We start from the raw sequence: 18,366 nt of genomic DNA, 5'->3' as shown, positions 1-18,366 counted from the left end.
AATTTTGAAGAAGCTCAGAAAAAAGGAAAGGTTTGTTTGTTCTATGATTTTACATTTGTACTTGAATCCAGTGGAATCTCTAATAAAAATAGCATGCCCTTAACATGGAATATTGCAAAAATCCTTGTTTTGATAGTTTACTAAGTAACATATAATAAGCAGTGATATGTTACACAAAATTTGGTGATTCCCATGAAAGTTGAATAATTTCAAGGGAAGAAATATTGCATTTTGTAGTACCATCAAGATTAATAGTAATTTGGGGGCGCCTGGGTGGCTCAGTCCTTAAACGTCTGCCTTCAGCTCAGGGCGTGATCCTGGAGTTCTGGGATAGAGCCCCACATCAGGCTCTTCCCATGGGAGCCTGCTTCTTCCTCTTCCGCTCCCCCTGCTTGTGTTGCCTCTCTCGCTGGCTGTCTCTCTCTCTGTCAAATAAATAAATAAAATCTTAAAAAAAGATTAATAGTAATTTGTAGTCACAAACCCAACATTTGTGTAGTTATTTGGCAGGAGTGGGTTAACTCAGCAGGCTTTGATTACTCACATCTTACACTTTCTAAAGAAAAATCTGTTTCTTGGACTCTTCCTTAGTCAGCTTCTTGGAGATAACCTCTGATCCCTTGGAATATTCTGCCTGATAAGTGGGTTTTTATATGTTTGCAGCCTTTGGCTATGTTGTATCAGTCTGACTAGAAAAGTTTAATCTAGCAATATGATTTATGGTGAATGCCTGCTTTTTTCTCTGAGGTAGGATGCCGGGACCCTGAGTAGCTGAGGTCAGTCATGTGGGTGCTGCGTGCCTACATGACTGAACCCCAGTAAAACACCTAGACATCAAGACTTCCTGGTTGGAAGACTTTTGCATGTGTAATCACACAACATTTCTGGGAGAAATGTATGTCCCTGTGTTTATTCCACTGGGAGAGGACACCTAGAAGAGTACGCCAGGCTTCTCTTGGACTTCACACATCTTTTCACTTTTGCTGATTTTAATCTGTGTCCTTTCACTACAAATAAACCATAACTATGGGTATAACAGTTTGTGTCCCATAAGTCCTTCTAATGAATTATTGAGTCTGAGGGTGGTCTTGTGGACCCCTGACATTCCCATGCTTTGTTAAAATGTCAATTATACTATAGTCACATATTCATTTCCAAAGGTACTTGAGAAAATTTTTGTCATAGCAAAACTGTGTGGTCCAAGTGATTGAATGTGGCCTAATAATTTTGTTGCCTAAATTATAGCTGTTTAAAATTTGTCAAATGTGTTCCAAGCAGAATTAAATAATTGTTAGGTAGGAAGTCCACTTTAAGATTGCAATTTAAATGGAAGTTTAGAATGAAAGAGTTTGAGAGAACAGTGAATATTTTCTTAAGATTAAGGAACATGCATAACATTATAGTATTTTTTTCTTTGATAAAACTTGTATATCCTTTTCTTTGACACTGCCTATAAAATTTGACAACTATTTTTAAATTGAAGTTTTTGTCTGGCTTATCATGAATTTTTAATAGGGGTGGTGGTGTTATTTATGTACTACTCAGATTAGCTAAAGAATGTTATTAAATGTTGGATTACCCTTGAACTACTGGGGTGATCTAGCCTGATCATAATATGCTGTGCTTTTTATGCCGTTGTTAGTTTATTATATTATATTCAGGATTTTCACAAGCAGAGTCATAAATAAAAGTAATCTTTTTTTGTAAAATTTTCTTATCAAGCTTTTACTTGCCTCATAGAATTTATTAATGCATATATTTATTTATCCTTTATTATCCAATATTTAATGATTGCCTACGATGTGTTACTAGAATGACTTAAACCAAAGAGACAATAACAAGTGTTGACAAAAATGTATAAAAACTGGAACTCTCATGAATTTCTGGTGTACAGGTAAACAGGTATTTCAGAAGAAAGTTTGGTAGTTACTTAAAAAGCTTAAAATAAATTTAACATAAACCCCAGAAATTCCATGCCTAAGTATTTCCTAAGAAAAATTAATAAAAAAGAAATGGAGGGACACCTGGGTGGCTCAGTCAGTTCAGCATCCAACTCTTGGTTTTGGCTCAGGTCATGATCTCAGGGACTTGAGATTGAGCCCCTCATCAGGCCCCATGCTAGGCATGCAGCCTGCTTAAGATTCTGTCTTCCTCTTCCTCTGCCCTTCTCCCACCTGCTCACGCTCTTTGTCTCTCACAAAAAAAAAAAAAAAGAAAAAAGAAAAAAAAAGGAAAAAAAAGAAAGAAAGAAAAAGAAATGGAAATAATTCAAATATATACTAACTGATGAAAGGTAAATGGTGTGCTTATGTCAATACAATAGAACATTATTAAGAAATAACAAGGAATGAATCACTGTTGTATAGCACAACAGTGATGGACCTCAAAAATTTTATGTTAAGTGAAAGAAGACAATCATGAAAGACTACATGTTATATGATTACATTTATATGAAATGTCCAGAAATGGCAACTTTACAGATAACAGAGAGCAGACCAGTTGTTGCCTTGACTAAGAGAGGTATGGCTTATCCGCAAAGAAGTATGAAGGAACCTTTTGAAGTGATGGATGTGCTCCAAAAGTGGATTGTTTTGATGATTACACAATTCTGTTAATTTTTTATAAATCATACAATGGATGAATTTATTTTATATAATATATTTATAAAGTTATATATATAATATAAAATAATTATATATATATAATTCCTCAAGCTGTTTGCAAAAGAAGATTAGGCCCAACAGAATATAGAGTTAGTAAACAAATATAGGATTGTTAAAATATCCAAACTGAAGCTCAGATAAGGAAAAAAAAATGGAAAGTTTAGTAAACAATGTGAGGAATATTTGTGTATCAAGTGAGGAGAAGAGGAAAGTATGCATTGTTGAATAAAGAAAGTACAGGACATCTGGGGCATTGTGAAAGTTTCTACTATGCGTGTAGTTTGGAGAACCAGAAGGGGAGGGTAGAAAGTATGAAGCAATAGTTGAAGAGATATTGCCTGGGAAGAAAATTCTTCACAGGTTGATATATTATTATTAAAAACTAAATTAAAACTTATAAAGGAGGAAAAGTTATGGATTACTTTAAAAAAACAACATGAAATATTACTGACTTTTCAAAATAAATTATGGAAACAAGATAAAGGCATATGGGATGTAGGGAAAGAAAATATATCAATCTAGAATATGATAACCAGCTGAAACATCCTACAAAATCAGTGTGAACATTTTAAAGAATAAACACATTTCTATATGTTTTTTGTTGAACATACTTCTTTGGGGAATTTACATTGGAGTGAACTTGCTGGGATTTAGATTGTGCATTTGTTGGGATTTATTAGATACTATTAAATAATTTCCCCAAAGTTAGCTGCTATGCTAAATTATACAATCACCAACAATATGTGAACATTCTTGTTGCTCATCATCCTTGTCATTACTCACCATTTTCTATTTTATATCATCTGTAGAGTGTGTTTTGGTATCTAGTTTGGTTTAATTTATATTTTCCTAATGACTATTTTGAACACCTTTTCACATGGTTAGGCCATTTGGAAATCTTATTTGTAACTATTCAAGGTTTCCTTCCACGATTTTAAACTGACTTGTGTCTTTTTTTTCCTGATTTGTGTGAAGTAATTTGCAGCAAATGGCATTAATGGTAATCTTGTTAGCACTGTTATTCATAAGAGCCCCCAAATAGAAACAACCAAAATGCCCATGGAACAGTATAATGGATTAATAAAATATTGTATCTTTATACAATGGAATACTACATAGATATGAAAATGAATACACTTCTAGTACATACAACAAAACGAATGGATATCACAAACATAATTGGGAGGGAAAGAAGTCATAGCTGAATATAAACTCTATTTATATGGTTTTCCACAATAGGCAAAGCCAAATCTATATGGTAATAGTTAGAAAGATGGTTAACTTTATGAAGATACATTAATGAATGAGTGGAAGAGTGAGGAGAACTTTGCTTCTAGAAATTATTCTATTTTTTGGTGTGGGTAATTTTTAAAGGGTATTCTCACTTTGTATAAACTCATCAAAGAAGTATTTATAATTTTGTCTTTTTCTGTCTTTTCCATTCTGAGTTTACATTAACAAAAGAGGAGAAAATAAAACAGGGTAATTTGATACAGCAAGTAACAGAGACGAGAACCATTCTATTAATTCAGTCAATGACAAATTGATTTTGTAGGCGATTTACTGATTATCCATTACAGTTTTCCACAACATGTAGTATCTGTAACTAAGACATTTCTTTAATAATACAAAACATTGATTTTAAGAAAAATTGACTTTCAGTGATTTCTTTCAAGCCCCCCCCCCCCCAAAAAAAAAAAAAAAAAAAAAAAAGGATTTCTATTTTCTGCCAAGAAGACCAAACTATTCGCAATCATAATTAGAAAGTCAGGTAGCATTTCTAAAATGTTTGGAATTCTTTTATTCCTTTGTGAGCTTATTTTGAAATTTGTCATTATATCTGTGTGCTATAGAAATGTTATTTGACTCAAATGTGCAATTGCATCGCTTCCAACACCATTATCATGCCTCACTTAAAATATGTCTCAAACTTGTAATGTCTTTTTAAAATTTTTATCTTGCAGCTAGCTGTGGCATTAATTTAGAATGATGTGTGATTTGCAAACAGTAATTTTGATTTGCAGCAGATAGTTCTGCTCAAAGGAACTTCTAAGTTGTATGCATAAAACTGTGTGTGTTTTAGTATCATAGAAAGTTTTATTTTTTGCAGCTTTATAAGAAATTAAAACCCAACCTGTGGTAGTAGAAAAGTCTGGAAAATTAAGATATAAATATATTGGTTATATTTTCTTTGAGGAGAAATACACACAGACACAGTTATACTTTTACCTTTTCCAACATAAGCTACCTTGCTGCATTACTAATATTTATTGATTTTAGCAAATAAAAACATGAAAACAGGTAAAAACATTTAAAATGTAAATTTTCTAACAAAATTTCCTAAAGCTAATATTAAAAATGTGGGAAGAATAAAAGAAGGATTTAATGTATAGAGATGGCTATATCTACATGAAGAGTAATGTTGAGGTGAACTGAAATATGGAATTTCATTTGATAATGTTTTACTTAATTATTGAAAATTTTAATTTGTATCATTTATTTATTCTATTAAAACTATGTTGTGTCATCATAAAGATCCCCCAAGGAGTCCAGATATTTTTTTCTTTTTGAAGTGGATTTTCTATTGTTGTTGAAGTGACCCTCATGCCTGTTGTTATTTATGCCCTTGCATAGTTCTCTCTCACACTGCAAACAGCCACTTGATAAACATATATACACTGGGACCTGTTGTTTTGAAATACTCTTGAGACCCAGACACTACGTTAAGAAACACATGGTAGCTATATGAAGATATTAACCAGGGGGTGGGGAGGGGGAGAGGGAGAGAGAGGAAGTCTTTCAGCAGTTCCAAGGGTTTTATTATGGTCAAAAACCATTTATTTTTGGTTATTCTTTGTCACCAGTACATAATGTAATCTCTATGTGAATGAATGCATGGATTATTAAATCAATTGAACACATCACCAGGGCAAAAATTATTTGTTGCTGGATTTTTTTATTCTATTCATAAGGAAATGAAGAATGAGAGAGAATTACCTTATAGCTGTTTATGCAGAACAAAGAAATTAAAAGATTTGAGTTCGTATTCTGGTTTGTGCAGACTCCAGAATAGTGTTCTCCATTTCTAATACAGTTACTCTTAACAATTTGATTCCAGTTATGACCAAGAATAAAAAATTCTGGGTTATGAACAGTAGGGAGCTAGAATAACAACCAGAAATTTTACCAATTCCATTGTTCAAAAGCCAGCTAAAGTTATCAGAATCTTGGGAAATAGCTGAGACATAAGAAAGCATACTATTTTTGACTTTTAAGGTATTTTAACTGACAAGAGTAAAGAGTGTGTAAGACCAGAATAATAGCAATAACAAAGCTAATAGGTACAACACTGGAATAAAGATACTCGTACTCTGTCTTCTATATGTTCTCTTGTCATCTTAGATTAATGTCTTCAAATCTATACTTATTTTAATCAGCAAACAGGGAGAGAAAGGATGAAGCAGGGGCCTAACGCTAGGCTCTAACTTGGATAGAGGCAAAGGAGCTAGAATAAGGAGCTGGGGGTATAATGACTACCTTGCCCTCTCACCCCAGCCCACAGCAGCTTTGGGCATCACAGGTAAGGCTGGCATGCTGACTTGTACGCAGGGGAACAATGATTGTCAAGGCTTTGCCACCCAGGTTTTTGGTAGCAGGAGTTAGAGATAATCCTCAGAACATAGAACTCCATTCTATTGCACCCCTTGATCTGTGACAGAAGTAAACTAGTCTGTATCTAAGAGTAAATTATCGAGAATAACTAACTCACTACTACATTTGTGGTGAAGGGCCTTGGTACATAAAACCTCTCCAGTCATTTCCTCATCTCTCTATTTTGTATATATTTCAGAGGTACTGGTGAAAAGGATAAGAGTGAATTAGGGAAACTTCTCAGGATATCATTAATCCAAAAATGAAAGGAGCAATTAGAGTTCATTTTGAGAGTGAATATGTTTGAAGCAAAACAAGTAATTATGGTAAATAGAGATTTTAAAAAAGTAGAATATTGCTATTCTCTCTCCTCAGGTTTTCCTTGACACTCCTTGGAAGAAGTATTTCTACAGTCACCACAATGTGATTCTCAGGAAATGATGAAAGTACTTAAAAAATACAAGTCCCGCATCAGGCTCCTTGCTCCGAGAACCTGCTTCTCCGTCTGCCTGCTCCCCCTGCTTGCGCTTGCACTCTCTCTTTCTGACAAATAAATAAAAAAAGAAAGTACTTAAAAATACTAATATGGGTCAAAAAGGGAAATTTGGAAAATACAAAATAATTTATTCCCATGTAGAGCTAATTTAGAATTGGGAGTTTGAGCCACAAATCATCTTTTTTTTGGGGGGGGGTTGATTTTTCATTTCTTTTTATTAGGACCTAATTTCCAATATTCCATGTTTCATTTGTGGACTTGAAGTTATTTTACCTTGCAGGTTCAGTGGTCTTATCTATGTCCAAATTCTTTCAAGTGGTTGCTCCAGAATCAGGTAAGGTCAGTGAGGACTTGTTTTTTGTTGTTGTTGTTGTTGTTGTTTTTTAATCAAGCAATACAGGATGTAAAGGCAGAAGACTATTATAGCAATACGTACCATGATTATCACTTTAAATTACGCTTCTTTTTAAAAAGATTTTATTTATTTGTTTATTTATTTATTTATTTGAGAGAGAGCGAGTGAGAGACAGAGCAAGAGCTGGGGAAGGGGGAGAGGCAGAGGGAGAAGCCGACTCTCCACTGAACAGGGAGCCTGACGCTGGGCTCGATCCCACCCTGGGATTATGACCTAAACTGAAGGCAGACCCTTAACTGACTGAGCCACCCAAGTGCCCTGAATTACACTTAAATGAATTAATGTATGTGTTTTTTACACGGTATCGAAGATGAGATCCTTCCTTGGACAGACAGTAGTTTATTCTGAGGTGATCAAGAGCCACTGGGGTATCAGAAAATCATCTGAAAGTTTTTTATTTGCATTTTAACTAATAGAAGTTGAATTCTTTGTCCTTTACTTCTCCCCACCACGGCCCAAATCCCTTCATATCTACTTTCTAAGAAAAGCTTTGCACTTCATTTAAAAAATTTGTTTCATCTATATAATTTATTTTACAATTTTTGTTAAAAAAATACAATTCTGCTTAAGGGGTATACCATTTTCATTTCACCTACAGCATGAAAAACATAATCTGACTTCTCTAACTCCTGTAAGTTTTCTACTACTTGATAGTAACGTACTCTTTGCCAATTTCCCTTAAAAATCTCATGAAATTGAATTAATATATAAACCTATAAAGTAGTTGTTGCAAACAAAAGACCTCAATTTTGGCCAGCAGATGGGTTTATTGAGTTAGGATAATAAAATTATCTATAAATTCATTCATAAATGGTTTTGGCTGAAAAGACACAGTTCAATTGACCAGAGGCTTCACCATAAATCTTTTCACACTTTTTACCCATCTAGTCCCTATGAGAATTTGAAGTTTTACACTTCATTTACAGTAGCATGTGTCTCACTTGATCCGTAAGGAAGAGTAGGTCATGGGAAGCAAGTCAAATTTTGTCCAATTCCTGAGACACCCTTTATTACTGAGCTCATTCTTTCAGAGTGGATTATATTCAATAAATAGATTTCCCCATTTATAAAATAGAAATAATACCACTGGCACTCTCTAAGACTATCCAATGAAACTCTTTGCAGTGATGGGAAGGTTCTATGCCTGCACTCTTTACTACAGCAGCCATTCCCAAAATAATGGCTATTGAGCATTTCATGTTAATATTTTTTCCATAGGACATCAGCTCTCTTCTTCTTAAAACTAGGTACTATGAGATATTTCATTCTGTGTTGCCTCAGAATTTTGACTGGCTTGGATATCTTATAGTTATTTGTCACCCCCAAAAATGCTCATTGAAAGCAAAAAGCAACTATCTAAGACCATGTGCCTTCTTCTGGGACCAGTGTTGAATGTTGGCTGTGAATATAAAGGACAATTTCACTCACATCTAAATTAACCTGTGCCTGTCTAGAAAGCAAAGTATTTCCTAAAAACCTATGGTTTTTCCTATGGTAGTTAAGTTTATTTTCTGTGAAGTAAAATCTCTTTAAATTTATTTAAATAAGTGAGTGAGCAGTAATGTCGTGGATCCTGGGCTCTTGCCCACAGGCCTGATACTCTAAGAACTGACTTGGCCTTCCATGATGCTGATGCTGATGTCATCTTCCTCCTTGTTATCTTAAGGTATGGCCTTTAGAAATAATGTGCTTACTCTTCGCCAACAGTGATAAATAGCACATACTTTACCAAGCCTTGAGAAAAGGAAAATGAGGAGGGTGGGAAGGAAAAGTAGTAGAGAAAGTTGAGAAGTAAATTAGAAAGCACTTTTGGTGTCTTGTAGTATATTATGCTTGGAAATATTTAGACGAAGTGATAATGAGAAAGAAGCAAGGATTTGAATAGGACTAAGAACTTTAGGGATTACCACAGTAATAACTATTGTAGTTGTCCCCCTCACATTTTGCACATCTAGTTGCTGTCTTGAGGGATTCTGACTGTGAGTTTTTCCGCAGGCCATCAATCTCATGGGCATACTCAATCTTTATTCCAAACTACATCTCACTTGAAATGAATGCAAATGACAGTTCTGGTTCATCTGGCTGGTCTTGCCCCCAATAAACCTTGCCAGACTATCAACATTTCAAGTCTCCTTGCCTCGTAAATACTTGCAGGACAAGTACTGATGGCCTATGCTCCATCAGATGCATATTATCTTTTGTGGGAACCAAAATACAATGGCACTTCTTACATTATGAATTTATAACTTAAGCAGGATTTGGACTTTCTCTTGAGGTTTTCTGCTAACCTTATTATGTCTTTATGATGGATCATGATCATTCAGTTCTCTAAAATTTCTGTCACTTTCCTTACGGGCATTGGAATTAATGCAAGGCAAATCCTGGGAAATACTACAATTTTCCTAGATGTGCAACATTGGCAAGATCTTACACTCCACAGTTTTCCCCAGTTTAATCCAATTCATCTTCCATTTCTCTCAAGACATGAAACTGACATATTGGTCTCTTTTCCTAAAAACCCAAATGAATCTTTCAAAATAAGCCCTTCTCTTTTCCAACATACAGACATTTACTCTCTCTTTGGGAACAAATAAACCTCAGCACAAAAAGATTTTATAGGAATTGTGAAGACTTAGCTGAAAACCTTCATACATTTACCAATACTATTATAAATCAGGCAAAAGATAAAAATGACAAGCCCTAAGTATTTTTAAAACAGACTTTATTTTTTAGAACAGTTTTAGGTCTATAGCAAAATGGAGTGCAAATTACAAAGAGTTGCTATATATTTTTGCCTCCACACATGCGTAATTTCCCCCATTATCAACATCACCTACCAGAGTGATACATTGTTATATTTGATGAACCTACCTGACACATCATCATCACCCAAATTCCATAGTTAACATTAAAGTTCACTCTAGGTATTGCACATTCAGTGGGTTTTGATAAATGAATAATGATATGTATCTACCATTATAGTATGATATGAAATAGTTTTACTGCCCTAAAATCCTCCTTGCTCTTGTCTATTCATCTTCTGCCTCCCCAAACCCTGGAAACCACTGATCTTTTTACTGTTTTCATAGTTTTGCCTTTTCTAGAATGTCATATATTTGGAATTATACATTGTGTAGCCTTTCCAGATTGGCTTCTTTCACTTAGTATTATGCATTAAAGTTTCCTCTATTTCTTTTCATCATTTGGTAGATCATTTTTTTTTAGCGTTAAATAATATTTCACAGTCTAGATATACCACAGTTATTTCATACATTCACCTACTTAAAGAGATCTTGGTTACTTTCCAGTTTGGGCAGTTATGAATAAAGCTGCTATAAACATCAGTGTGCAGCTTTTTGTGTGAATAAAACTGTTCAACTCTTTTGGGTAAATACCAAGGAGCATGATTGCTGATTCATATGGGTAGATTTCTCTATCAGTCTGTCTGCCCATCCATCCATCCATCACCCATCCCTCCATTCATCCATCTACCATCCATCCATCTATCTATATCTCTCTTAAAAATTAAATTTCTAAAGAAATAAATTAAAATGCTGAAACCGTGTAATACCTTTTGTCTTCCTCAACTGGTAAGTATAAGGTATGCATGCTGACAGTGCCTAACAAATAAGTAATTTATGTGTCATTTCATCCCTGGAGTAGCTAGGAAATATCAAAATGTACTGTATGGTGATAAACATAACGTAATAATAATAAAAAAAGAATCAGAAAAAAATGAGTTCACTCTTTCTCTTTTATTCCATTCAGACATAATTCATTAAACACTGCAAATTTGGTTTCTCTCTCAACTCTTTTTCTCATTCCTCCCTACCTGTGTTTCCTTTACTAAAAACAGCGTAAAGAATAAACTAAAAAAATGGTAGCTCGAAGATTCTATTTCTAGACCTCCAGCCTAAAGAGAGTGAAGTAATCACTCTTTGACCTATTTTCTCTGCTTGAGACATGTAGAGGTGAGCTGCCCATGAAGAAACAAACATGTAAAGTAGTGAGAAAGACTGCATCCTCAGGTTTGGTGGACTGTTGGTCTGGAAGCAGACAGAGGCAGTTGGAAGATTTATTCCTGTGAATTAAAGGATGAAAATTTGCTAAACAGGAGGTAAAGGACTGGAGCTAATCCCACTGCTGCAAATCACATGTTGAGATAGAGCTAAACACTGCCTGGGAACTCAAAATTAATAAAATTGCAGACTTAGGGAGAGAGGTGTACACAGAACAGTGACCAGAGAGGAAATAAATCTCCCTACTGTCTTAGGGTTTGATTTGCAATTTATACTTGTTGCTTTTGTTGTTGTAGGACCTTGTAAATGCTAATAAAAGTCCAGAGTCTAAACTGATATTTGAGTAGCTGGCTGAAGAAAACAACAAAATGTCTGGTTATGGGGTAGAGAAGAGACAAAAATAGAGAAATGAGAAATGAAAGGAGAGAGAGAAGGAATGAATCATAAGGAATCTGCAAACCACTTTTAAAACAAGAATATAAATGCTAACAAGGACTGCCAATAAAATGAAGCATTTCATGATAGGTTTACTCTAGATGAAATGAAAACAATAGAACATTTTCAGAAGAAGGAAAAAAAGTTTATTCAGAATGTTCAAAAAAATAAAAGGACAATATATGTAGAAAGTGTTAGATTTCTATGAAAACAGAATAAATTTTATACCTCCAAATCTGTACCTTCTGAAATATAAAATCTAATGTGTCCTAAGTGTTTTAAGCACACTAACAATAATAGCAAACTTCTAAGCATATCTGTTTCCTTGCTTGCTGTCATCTGGATACTGCTCTCAGCTTCTAGAGGTCATTTGTAAGTCCCTGCTATAAGGCTGTTTCCATGAGCAAGCAGTTCACAGCATGGTTGTTTGTTTCTTCAAGGCCAAGAAGGAAACTTTTGCTTCAACTCTCTTCCTCCAGGGAACACCTGGACCCTTTTTTATAAGGCTCACCTAATTTGGCCTGGCCCACCCGAGATGATCTCTATTTTAATAAATCCAAATCAACTTATCAGGAGCCTTAATTAAATCTGTAAAGTCCCTTTATATTGTAAAATATATTGTAACCTACTCACAAGAATGAAATTCCATCATATTTGCAACTTCCATCAATAAGAGAAGTTTATACAGGAATGTACCTCGGGGGAGCAGATATTTTGGGGACCATCCTAGAATTCTGCCTGCCAGACCATCTTTAACTCAAAGTCTAGTGAGTTCTATTTGGCTTAAACCTCTTTTACATGTCTTTCAAATCGATTTCAAATTAGTGCATTTATTTAAAATGTTGGTAGTTATAAGAAAACTAAATCTTTCAAAACCTGAAATGTAACTTAAGCTATGAATAGATATGTAAAACCAGTGACTCCTAGAAGACATAAAACCTACAGTACCATATTTCCTTAAATGTTTTGAGCACCATAACAATAATAGCAATGTTATAAGCTGAATCCTCAGAAGCATCAGATAAATCCCTTCCAGAATTATGGCTTGAATTTGTTTCCTAGGGCTGCCATAATAAAATGCCACAAACTCAGTGGCCCCAAGCAACAGAAATTTATTGTCTCATGGTTCCAGAGGCCAGAAGCCCAAAATTGAGCTGTTAGCAGGGCCATGTTCCCCTGGAAAACTGTAGGGAAAAGATCCTTCTTTGTCTTTTCCTAGCTTCTGGTGGTTTGCTTGATGATTGTTGACATTACTTGGCTTGCAGATGTAGCACCCCAGTAACATGGCCATCTTCTCCCTGTGTGTCTTTAAGTCATCATCCCTGTACATGTCTTTCTCTGTGTCCAGCTTCCTCCTTCTATAAGAACACCAGTCATATTTTACTAGAGCCTATTCCAATGACTTAACTTTAACTTGATTACCCCCCGTAAAGACCTATTTCCAAGTAAGTGTTCTGAAATATTGGGGGTTCAGACCTGAACACATCTTTTATGAGTGACAAAAATCAACCCATAATATGGGCATCTTTAATCCTAGCAATTTAGGTATTGCAGACATGTTGGTAAGTTTACATGCTCTGTCCCTTTCTCCTTCTCTAGCATTGTCTTCCAATTCTAGGGTGGAGCATAACCTTGTCCAGTCATATTCTTGCTCTCTCTTCAGCAGCTACTGATGCCTTCTCACAATATGTTGGTTGTACTGTCCTGTATTTTACCATAGGAGCTTTGCACATGATTTTTCTTTCTCAGGAATGCTGTTCTCACTTCATTTTTCTTCTTTAACTTGGTGAACTAATATTAATTCTTCCAATGACATCACTAACTTCACTTCTTCAGAAAAATTTTCATGACCTCCCATTGTAGATGAACTTCCTTTGTTGTACACTCTTACAGAAACACAATTTTCTCACAGAAAACTCAGACTTTTTTACAGTTATATAATTATACTTTAATTATTGTGATTCTATGAAAAACGGTCTCTGTTCCACTAAACCATATAGTTCATGAGATCAAAGACTAAGCCTTTCTTTTCTGCATTAGGCACAGTGCTTATCAATTAGTAAGTACAAATACTTCGTCAACGAATGAGGGCTTTTGCTTCCTGACACCGTATTAGTGGTCACATCAATTGAGTGGATCAGGTTTAGGCATACAACCCTGAGGAAGACAGACAGCTGATGTGGGGTAAATGATTTCCCTGTTAGGCATTTGGCACCTATGGTATACCAGAACACTGGGGGTGGTTAGTGCTGAATTGAGTTTGCAAAAACATACTGGTTACATGCCTGGATGTCTAAAGTCTGTAGCATTCAGATGGAGGAAACTATCTTGCAGGGGGGAAAAGGGAAAAGGGAAAAAGAACAATGCCAATAGGCCTGGCAAGAGAAGTGAAAATGTAGATGATGTGGTCATTAAGAAAGATAGAAGCTTCAGTTTTCCTGTTCCCAGCTCTAGTCTCTTATCTGTGTTTGCAGCATTTATGTTGTGTGAAATTCCCCTGCTTGTGCAAGCCATGACCCCCAGTTTAGAATAATTCTGTTTGACTAACAAAACATGCCTTGACTCTGCCAGCTCATATTCTAGTTTTCAAATATAAAAATGATCATGTAAAAGAAGGCAAAGGAATAAATGTAAGCAAATCATCTCTACTAAAATAATATTAAAGACCTTATGGCATAGACCTGGTGAATAAATATGTCTAGGATAATATTTTTCTAACAGAAGACAGAGCTCATTTGAGAATGATTCACAGGGGAAAAGCCATTTTTTTTTTAAGTTAGTAGAAGGAAAATTGTGCTTTTCAATAAGTTCTTCATTTCAGCAACTATCCATAAATTTGTTTAAAATTCTCTGAGATGCATTCAACATTTCTTTAAAACTCCATATTTTCAGTGAAATATTATTTTGATTTTGGCGCTAATGATATTCAACTGTTTATCTCTCTCCAAATGTACCCAAAGAACCCTTCTATCGTGTCTCCTACTGAGCACAAAATATGCTAACATAGTCATTAGTGTTTCTAATTTAAATCCATTAAGAAGGGGAAGATAATATTGAAGATGTTACCAATTTGCAAAATAACCTAATTAATATGCATTTTCTATTCTAATTCTCAACTATAGCTTTGTTGACAGAGCACTAAAATCAATTTAAACTGTTCTCTCAAAATATCCTGAGACCATTTAAAGCAGAAAGACATTTGTGATTCAACTGTTCTGTAGAGCTAAAAGAGGAAATATGGGCAGTTTCCCTCAAAATTAATACATAAAAGATGCATATCTGCACCCATGTATAACATAATGCTTGCCTTCCTATGCTCTTTTAAGTCACCATTCAAAGTTATTTGACTCACAAAGCCTTGACTTTTACATATTTATTTGCTTTATGTTCACTCCATGATTTCATCATTTATTATAGATTTTTCTCTGTTAAAAATATTTTTGAAAATTTTAAAGTTGTCAAAGTATTAAGAATTTAAAGATTTTTCAGTTTTCACTCATGTGGATAATAGATGATGAAAACTGTACAGAAGAAAAAAATAATATGCTCTAGCATTGTGGATTTTTGAAAACAAAAATTCCAAAAAACAAAGTACGAATTGTGGCAGGTGTTGATTTATCTATGTTATCACTTACACCAGGGGCTATGGTCCCTGACCCTGAAAGCAATCCATAAGATTTGTAGCATCAACAAGTTTGAGAATCTTGTTGAGAACTGAGGTTGCATTTCTGATTCTACCCTTAAAAATATTGTGGTGAATGACCTTGGAAGAAATTGCTTATGTTCTTCAGTCTTATTTATTTTCTGGGGAAACAATATTTGTTATTGAGACTGGACTATTTTTAAATTGCCTGTATATAGATGAATGCACTTGGTATTTCATTTTGTATTTTATTATACTGTCTCAATTTAAGATATATGTAGAATTCTTTCTGTTTTCCAGATGAATTATGATGTTTATGTGTTGTTTGAGTGAGTCGCAGACAACTTCATTTTGCATTTTAGTTTAACATATAAAATATCCCCCGTCCAAAATATACTCAAACCCACATTGGGGACATCAAGCAATTTACCATGATATTGGCAACTATGCAGATTTTTTAAATTGTTGTTTCTAGAATAAAAGTGTCATGCACTTGAAAAATAAAATGCCTTTTATACTAGCTTAATCCTTCTCTAATTCTTATGACATAGCATATAATTGACACCTAAATAAATTTTTAAACTATACTTTAAAAACATCAAAAACAGTTTATTTTTAGCAGTCAAAATAAATTGACATGTAAAATGCAGAAAAAATATTTTGCTACATAAAAAAAATCATTTTTGTGTTATCCTCTCCTGCTTACTTAATCAAGTCACATTATGTAGCATCTTAGGTCAGAATGGAAATGACCATATAAAAAGTTCTGGGAGAAGATAAGGAAGTAGAAACTTCTAGGAAGGCAATAAGATATGGGGGTGGGGAGGGCTATATATTTCATTCAGTATGGCCTCACATAAAATACCTTTTTTTTCTCTTTTTTTTCCACCTGTCTAAAGTCTATACCTATTTTATAATTTCAGCTCAAATCTCATCTTCTGCATAAAAATATCTCTGAATGCTTTGGTGTCATCTTCATAACAATAGCTGACATTATGTGTCAGGGATTTTTATAAGCAGTTTCAATTAATTTGCTTACTTTTCCCTCCTACCCGAAAAGTTAGGTCTTCACTCTACATATGAAAAAATGGTGGCTTTCAGAAGCCAGTTTAGCTCTGAGTATTAGAAAACATTATAGTCAGGATCCAAATTCAAAGTATCCAAAATCTGTATATTAATCCTTGTGCTAAGAGGCTCTCTTCTTTAAGTATTAGGCTTCCTAATTTACACTTTTATTCTGTTTCATTTTTGTGCCATTACTCATCTTCTCATACATATATATCTTACTTTACAAAGCAGAATGCAAGTTTCTTGAATACAAGGATACAGGGAACCAACAATAATAATACTAAAATAACCTGTTGAGTTCTTCTTAAGTAGTGATAATAAAGGGTAATCTCGAGGATCCGCTGGGAAGCTGAACTTCCTCCTGGACATTTCCACAATTTAGACCAGGGTCTCTCAATTCTGGTCCTACCGACAGTTTGGATTGGGTAATTCTTTGTTGTGGGGTGCTGACCTGTGCATTGTAGAATGAATAGTAGCATTGGGGTGCCTCAGTGGCTGAGTTGGTTAAGTGACTAACTCGATTTGGGCTCAGCTCATGAACTCAGGGTTGTGAGATTGAGCCCCACGTCAGGCTCCATGAACCTGCTTAAGATTCTGTCCTTCCCCTCTGCCTCTACCTGCTCTCTCTCTCTCTCTCAATAAATAAATAAATAAATAAATAAATAAATAAATAGTAATAACTAAAACATCTACACACTAGATGACAGTGACCTAATCCTTTCCCAATCCAGGTTTGTGACAACGTGTCTCCAGATACTTCCGAATGTCCCGGGGGCACCAAATCATCTCAGCTAAGAAATACTGCTTTATACAGATTTTTTTGTCTATAATATTGACAAATTTTTCTTCTCTGAAAATTCTGCTTCTGTTCTCTTTGATCAAGTTTACCCTTCTAAAGAAACATACGTCCTTTTTCTCATTCATTTTCATGAGAACCAATGAACCATTTCAAGATATTTACCAAAAGTTCTTTTAGTCTTGCCTCCACTTAAGGACAAATATAATTTCCTTAACTTTTTTTAAGGGACATCTTTCTATACCTTTCAACATCTTGCATCCCCTCCTGTTTAGGCTCTCCAGATTGTCCATGATCATTATAAAATATGGGACTGAAAACTGAAGTAATTTCTAGATACCTATTTCCTATCATTGGAATATTTTAATTCTATATCTGCAACAAAATATTGTATTAATTTTATTTTTTTCTGAACTTATGATTTTTAATTTAGTATTTTTATGAAAAGTATTTTAGATCTTGTTTTATATTGTGAGACTTGAAATAACAACTTAACTTTGTAAGATTAACATATCAATGTAGAAATTAGTGATGCTTTCTCTACGTAAGTATTTAAAAATGTTTCCATAAGCAATACATTCAATTGTTCATATATTTTAAGTCACTGCACTCTAAGATAAACTTTTTTTCTGAGTTTCCTTTATTCCTGTTGACTTTCATGGTACTTGAAAAGTAAAGTAAAGATATGAACTCAGGGCAATGGCTGTCTGCAGTTTTGAAGTGACTATGTGAATTTAGTAATTTCTATGGAACCCAAAATAAAAATTTACATACCGGATATGATTCTCCATTTAAAAATGAACTCAGCTGTAGATGGATTATTTGAATAAGCCCTTCATGAGTTCAATATACAAGAATGTGATGAGTCATATATGAGTTGTGTTATTCAGAACCATTCCAGTGGAAGCCAAAACCCAGGAGAAGATTTGAGAAAGAGCTGAGTCATTTAAGAAAATAGTTGTAATGTTCCAGAAATAATCTATAAATTAACTGGATATTAAATATCATAAAGAGAAAGGATAGGCAAAATGGTAACAAAAAAATTATCTGGTTTAAGGAGATGCAAATGACATGGGGAAACTTTTGGGGTGATGGAGATTTCTATATCTGGTTGTGATTGTGGCAGTGGTTAAATGATTGTATACAGATCTCAAAATTCACCAAACTTAGAACTTATATG

Source organism: Ailuropoda melanoleuca, chromosome 10 (assembly GCF_002007445.2).
Source record: "Ailuropoda melanoleuca isolate Jingjing chromosome 10, ASM200744v2, whole genome shotgun sequence".
Lineage (NCBI taxonomy): Eukaryota > Metazoa > Chordata > Mammalia > Carnivora > Ursidae > Ailuropoda > Ailuropoda melanoleuca.
The sequence above is the reverse complement of the archived record's forward strand: the minus strand, read 5'-3'. Positions refer to the sequence as shown.